This window comes from Pseudonaja textilis, chromosome 2 (genome assembly GCF_049901715.1).
Source record: "Pseudonaja textilis isolate UNSWEBS1 chromosome 2, rPseTex1.2, whole genome shotgun sequence".
NCBI lineage: Eukaryota > Metazoa > Chordata > Lepidosauria > Squamata > Elapidae > Pseudonaja > Pseudonaja textilis.
Genome location: NC_141991.1, coordinates 200,935,922 through 200,941,921, shown reverse-complemented (window position 1 = coordinate 200,941,921; position 6,000 = coordinate 200,935,922). Strand labels below are relative to the sequence as shown.

Below are 6,000 nucleotides of genomic sequence, written 5' to 3'. Positions count from 1 at the left end.
GGATGTGTTCTTAGATTATATTCTAGTGACTTGCTAGCTCAGTGTTGGTGAGAGTGATCTGGAAGTTCTTTGATTGGACTGTTTACTGTTGGTTTCTTTGGCAGTTCCCTGATCAGTGTATTGTTTACTTCCTGATTGGTAGTCTGATGTTAATATTGGAGTTAATCTATGCTCATCTGGGTGTTGATTGCTGGTGGGGCGATCTTTTGTTTCCTTTTTGGCTTTTTGATTGTCTCTTTTGCATAGTATGTAAATATTGTTTATGTCTATGTGTCTATTAATGGCTCATTTGCATGGTGGTAACTGTCCTCAGGTTGGGCTTACAAAGAGAATCCAAAAAAATTAATTTATTAACCTATTTCTCCAATTGTTCGTTATATTTCATGTTATTGTTATGTCTTTCTGTTGTGCTATTCATTGTAAAACATGCTTTCTATTAAATTTCTACAAAGAAGAGTGCTGTAATAATGGTGTAGGCTGGGTGCAAATTAATGAATGATGAGTTGTAAACAACTATGTCAATGAAAGTACTGTACAGCATATGTACATAATAATGGTTGTGTCTTTGTTAAACTTAAATGAAAGCTTTGAACATTTTATATGGAGAGTTCTAGCAAAGGAAATTGAAAACATCTTCCTCAAAACATTATGTCTAATATGTGCAGACCTGTGCAGCTGCTATTATACCAACAGTTTATCCTTAGTATTCTAATCCTGGTGTCCTCTTAGTATGTTGGAATAACAGGTCTTTTTTTTTTTTCCAAATCACATATTTGAAATAAACAAAACTTTTTCTAAATGCTCACAAGTAAACATTCACTTTTATTCTTGGGTCCAATGACCCAACTTCTTTATCTGTCTGGTCTCATTCTCAGTTATTCATGGAGCTCAACAGAATATCTTTTTTCCCCACATCGCATCTTTCAGAATGTTGCACAATTTATCCCAAACTCAAATCTAGTTATTCTATTATCAGCATTCATACAACAACATCGTGCAGTCATCACCTGCCTATGGATTTCTATTTTCATAACACTGTAAATTCATATATTTGGACATATAGGCTTTAGGCTTTTTGTTTATAATCAAATCTAAAACATTACTTTCCTGAATATTTTCATGACATCCAGAGCAGGCCGTTTTCATTTTAATGAATTATATTCTTCTCCTTGCTCTTAGTTTCACAAATATGCAATATGTTTTATTTTCATTTCGCTTCCTAATTCATCTGTTTATCACATGTACCTCATACACTTCATGTTCCTCTTCCATATAATCCTTCCTTTTAGGCAGAGGTTGTCCTTACAATCACAATTGGGACCAAAATTTCCATTTGTAAGCAAGGCTGTTGTGAAGTAAGTTGTGCCCAATTTTATTTATTTTTTTGCTATGATTGTTAAGTGAATCACTACAGATGTTAAGCAAACCATGCAGTCATTAAGTGACTCTGGCTTCTACTGATTTTACTGGAAAGGTCACAGATGGGGAATCACATAATCCTGGGACATTGCAATACCTGCCAGTTGCCCAAGCACTGAATTTTATTCATGTGATTGTGAGGATGCTACAACAGTTGTAGTGTAAGGACTGGTAATAAATCACTGTTTTCAGAGCCATTGTAACTTCAAATGGTCATCACTAAATGAATGGTTGTTAAGTCAAGGACTACCTTTACAGAATCGGTCTTTTTCTGATATATAATAGGATTTATACTCCAATAGGAACGCAGGATCAGGCCAAAAAGCCTTAAAGTATATGTACTGAATATTTTTCTTAGGCCATATTAAAAGATAATAATTCAGCAGAAGTATTCACAGAGGCCTTGGAGGCTCCAACAAAGATTTGGGAAGGGGGGAAACATGGTGGAGGCCCCAGAATATCATATTATAATCCCTTAGTTTAAGATCACAGTGAAATGTGAATTGTCCTTTTGTAGTTTTGCAATCCAAGATCTTATGGAACAATTTCCGATAAAAATCAGATGATTGTAATCAATGTATCTTTATAGCTGAAGATGTGGAGTTTGGGTGATTATCATAATGCTGGTATAATTGAGAGTTGTCACAAAAATCATATTTCCTAGTCAGGGAGAAGCTTTGTAGAGGAGCCACGTGACTGAAAGTAGCCATAGATTACATATGTTCTTTGGATATTCCTGAAAAGGTATTTGTTCCGCTGTATGCAAGAGAAAAGAGGTAAGTGTTGTCCTCCCAGATACAAGAATAGTGTAGCAAAATGGTTAAAAGATAGGGGATTTTTTTCAATGCCAACAGTTTCATGGTCAACAGAAACTCAATTATAGCTAGCATCTCTCTTTCATTATATGAAGTGCGTGTCCTTATCCATCAATAAGACAAGTCTGATGATGATAATCAGTGGTGGGATTCAAATTCTTTTACTACTGGTTCTGTGGGCATGGCTTGGTGGGTGTGGCAGGAGAAGGATACTGTAAAATCTCCAGTCAGAGGTAGTATCTGCCAATTCTCTGAACTACTCAAAATTTCTGCTACCGGTTCTCCAGAACTGGTCAGAACCTGCTAAATACCACCTCTGCTCCCCACCCCACTAACCTGCTTTCCAACTCCGTTCTCCTGTGCAGGACAACAAAAGAAGACCCACCCAATCAGCTGGGACTCAGGAGGCAGAGAATAAATGGGGCGGGGCCAATAAGAGCTGGTATTTGCTGGTTTTCCAAACTACTCAAAATTTCTGCTACTGGTTCTCCAGAACTGGTCAGAACCTGCTGAATACCACCTTTGATGATAATGTTATAGATCCAATTGTGTCCAACTCTTGGTGATTCTATGGACAAAGTCTCTCCATATTTTCTAATCTTGCACTATTTCTTTGTGTTTTTCTATGCTCTGGCTGGTGTCAGCTTTTATGGTGTCCAGCCACCATGTGGTTTGAGGGCCTGGTTTCCTTTTACTGTTAACTTTTCCAAATATAATTTGTTTCTCCAGTGAATTCCCCTGCATGACATGGTCAAAATAAGTGAGATGCAATTTTGTGATTTTAAGACAAGTCCTACATAGTTAATATAAGGCAGGAATGTGAAGAGCCATGTTTAAACCTACTGGGCAATTTTGACCAATGACTTATTTCCTGCCTGTATATATTTATAATTGGAATATACAGTAGGATAGTAGGAAAAATAATGCCTGCTGCTTTGAGTTTTTAATAGCAAAGATAAGATATAAATTTAATAGAAACTCCTGCCCCAAAGCCTGGAGAACTGTGGCTGGTCAGTGTAAAAATACTCTGCTACTTGAATCAGTGACTTGATCTTCTCCCTAAGGCAATTAAGGCAATTGCCCATGGTTTGAACTGTCTGCATCCTCTCTAGGCTTCCTGGCCTTTCTATAACAACACAGTGAGCCAAATCTAATCATGCAGCGGCTTTTCATTCTCCGGAGCAGGGAAAGGTTCACTTGTAGAATTTCAGCCAGATAACCACGGTTAAAGGCACAGGACTTTGATTAGAAGAAAGTTGCAACTGTATGACTCAGCAAGAGGTTTTTGGTCTTTGGAATGAGGAGGGATAACCCCGGTGATTGCTAATGCTGAATTCCACGACTTTCAGAAACCAAGTTGCAATAATTATAGTAGTAAGAGTAGATAGGTATCAAATATTCTTGGAGTTGTTTGCATTTTTCTCTATGAGGTTTGATATATTTGTACACTTGGAAAAATCAAAGTTGGGTATCAAATGCTCCCTGAACAAACAGATCCGTTGGCAGCTCTTGCTTGGAAGGAAGTTGCTTCTGACAGGCAAAATAGGCCACATAACTGCTCAGAGAAAGAGAAACTAAGAAATGTTAGAGAAGAAGAAATGTTAGTTTCTCTATTACTTGCTCCAGGAGTTGCCGAGAAGGGCAGGGAAAGCTTTCTCGGTGATTTATGTAAGTGTGCTTGGTAATCTGAATCTGTGGCTGCAGCCTGTTTATTTCTTTGAAAACAAGGTGGCTATGGTGGGTAAAATGTTAGGGGAATCAAGGGACTTTTTCTCAGCTAAAATAAGAGGCTGGGTTTTTTTCTGCTTTCTCTGCTATCATTTTCTCCTGGGCTCATGAAGATTTCAAAGAACTGATTTCTAAAGTATATATTCATCACTAAGAAAACACACATATCACTTGAGCTAAATTAAAATACTCATTTTTAAGGGTTAAAATTATACAGAGATGGAATTGAGGTGACCACTGGATGCAGCAAAACAATCTGTGTTATGAGTAATTCAGAAGTAAAGTACAATATTGGGGAGAAATAACCAGGTTTATTGCCATTTGTTGAGCACCTGTTGATTTACAAGAAAGAAGAACCCGAAGGATGGAAAAACAAAAGTCTTACAGAGGACCACAAGGTGGGAAATTCTAGAGATCTATTTGCTAGTCAGTTTGGAGACAGGTAGTGAACTGGGGGTAAAATACTACTGTATTGTTAGGCAAAGCAGCCCTTTTGGGAGGGGCAGCAGAGCTGGGAAAGTCTCTTGTTAAGGAGAATGGAATGTTGAGATCATCAGGTGACTGAGAATGGAACGTTCGCGCTTCTCACCTGATTACTATGCAATTCTTTTATTAGGGCTGCCCTTGGCCTCTCTGTTGGAGTTAATGAGCAAGGCTTTTGGGTTTTTTTTTCCCTCCCATATAGATCAGATTGCACACAGCTTTGTCTGAAGGCAGATAGGATCAATTAGGGTCTGGTAGGATTAGTCAAAGAAGAACTGTGTTTGGTTCTGATTATTTCCCCAAAAACATGGAGGAAAAAGAATATAGGCTCCACTTTGTTAGATTTATTTTCTCTACCACGTCTAGAGATTCTTTGCTGCATTTGGAGGCCATCTGGATCTTTGGATGTCAAATCCAGGACCCCTAAGCTATTTGTTTTCATCACAAGCTACTTGGGTTAATGTAATCAAAGTGAAAAGCTATTGCTTTTGCAAACAGTGGTTTCTACACGGGAACAGAAATCATAATTGTCCAAAGCTACAGCATCATGTGAATTTAAATAACATACATAGCATATTTGGCAATTATTTTTCCTATGCGATTTGATGGTTTTAAAGAGATCTAGCAGAGATGAAGCTAGAAGAAGAAAGGATTTATGGTATTTATATGGCTGCATATGGTCCGTAATAAGTTTAAAGTTTTATGGGACTCTTGAAAAACATCCTTAGGATGGAATGTTTGCAGTCAGCAGGTAGAGAATCCAGTGCTGGGTTTCTGATGTGAAATGTTAATCAGAGATGCAGTATTTACATAACACACTAAATATTTTCAGTAATGAATCATCAATGAGTGAGATCATGATGGAAGAGGTAATGTGATGTCTCCAGATGTTTTGAATTTCAGTCCTGATAAGTTAGAGTTGCTATATCTGAACTACAAAAATCTGCATGACCATCAAACGGCCGAGACAAAAATTACAAAATTCTAACACTTTTCTGCCATATAGTGATTGTCCAGATTTTGGTGGCCCAGATGTGGTAGGTCTACATTATCCTCATCAAAAAAACTAACGGAAAGGAATGGGTGTACTTTGTACACCAAACCAGAGAAGACAAGTGCACACCTTGTACAGCCATACATTTCAGTTTGGCTGATTGTGTTGGGCCTCCATCGTATCCATCTGAATAGACATAAAAGGGGGATGGAGAGAGAATCATGCCCACTGCCCTGAGTTTCTTGGAGAAATCAATGATATGCGGGGGCGGGGAAGCAGAGATGAGTCCTTAGAGTGTATACCTCTCAATGACATGTATATATTTATGAATTAGCCTTAAGGGTACAGCTATGTTTGGTGGTGCAGTGGTTAGAGTACAGTACTTCAGGCTACTTCTTGCTAACTGTCAGCTGCCTGCAATTTGGTAGTTCAAATCCCACCAGGCTCAAGGCTAACTCAGCCTTCCATCCTTCCAAGGTGGGTAAAATGAGGACCCAAAATTGTTGGGGACAATATGCTGATTCTGTAAATTGCTTAGAGAGGGCTGTAAAGCACTATGAA

General features: G+C 38.1%; 1 protein-coding gene across 1 annotated transcript in view; it reads left to right on the top strand.

Annotated features, from left to right (window-relative positions):
- The first annotated feature begins 1,294 nt into the window (after nt 1-1,294).
- Nucleotides 1,295-6,000, top strand: part of LOC148127321 (uncharacterized) — a 30,519-nt gene continuing 25,813 nt past the window's right edge. The window contains exon 1 of the mRNA XM_087926861.1: nt 1,295-1,355. The gene's annotated coding sequence lies outside the window, so the exon portion shown is untranslated. The remainder of the gene's footprint in view (nt 1,356-6,000) is intronic.